Source organism: Bison bison, unplaced genomic scaffold (assembly GCF_000754665.1).
Source record: "Bison bison bison isolate TAMUID 2011002044 unplaced genomic scaffold, Bison_UMD1.0 scf7180017864456, whole genome shotgun sequence".
Taxonomy (NCBI): Eukaryota; Metazoa; Chordata; class Mammalia; order Artiodactyla; family Bovidae; genus Bison; species Bison bison.
In genome coordinates, this window is record NW_011495018.1 from 16,517,227 (window position 1) to 16,517,978 (window position 752).

Sequence of the window (752 nt, forward strand, 5' to 3'; positions counted from 1 at the left end):
CCATACATGACCACAAGAAAAACCATAGCCTTGACTAGATGGACCTTTGTTGGCAAAGTAATGTCTCTGCTTTTCCATATGCTATCTAGGTTGGTCATAACTTTCCTTCCAAGGAGTAAGTGTCTTTTAATTTCATGGCTGCAGTCACCATCTGTAGTGATTTTGGAGCCCAGAAAAATAAAGTCTAACACTGTTTCCAGTGTTTCCCCATCTATTTCCCATGAAGTGATGGGACCGGATGCCATGATCTTCATTTTCTGAATGTTGAGCTTTAAGCCAACTTTTTCACTCTCCTCTTTCACTTTCATCAAGAGGCTTTTGAGTTCCTCTTAACTTTCTGCCATAAGGGTTGTGTCATCTGCATATCTGAGGTTATTGATATTTCTCCCAGCAATCTTGATTCCAGCTTGTGTTTCTTCCAGTCCAGCATTTCTCATGATGTACTCTGCATATAAGTTAAATGAACAGGGTGACAATATACAGCCTTGACGAACTCTTTTTCCTATTTGTAACCAATCTGTTGTTCCATGTCCAATTCTAACTGTTGCTTCCTGACCTGCATACACATTTCTCAAGAGGCAGATCAGGTGGTCTGGTATTCCCATCTCTTTCATAATTTTCCACAGTTTATTGTGATCCACACAGTCAAAGGCTTTGGCATAGTCAATAAAGCAGAAATAGATGCCTTTCTGGAACTCTCTTGCTTTTTCCATGATCCCGTGGATGTTGGCAATTTGATCTCTGGTTCCTCT

At 40.4% G+C, this 752-nt stretch overlaps 1 protein-coding gene across 1 annotated transcript in view; it reads left to right on the forward strand.

Annotated features, from left to right (window-relative positions):
* ABLIM1 (actin binding LIM protein 1) overlaps positions 1 to 752 on the forward strand; it is a 216,003-nt gene that overhangs the window by 163,848 nt on the left and 51,403 nt on the right. The gene's annotated exons all lie outside the window — the stretch shown is intronic.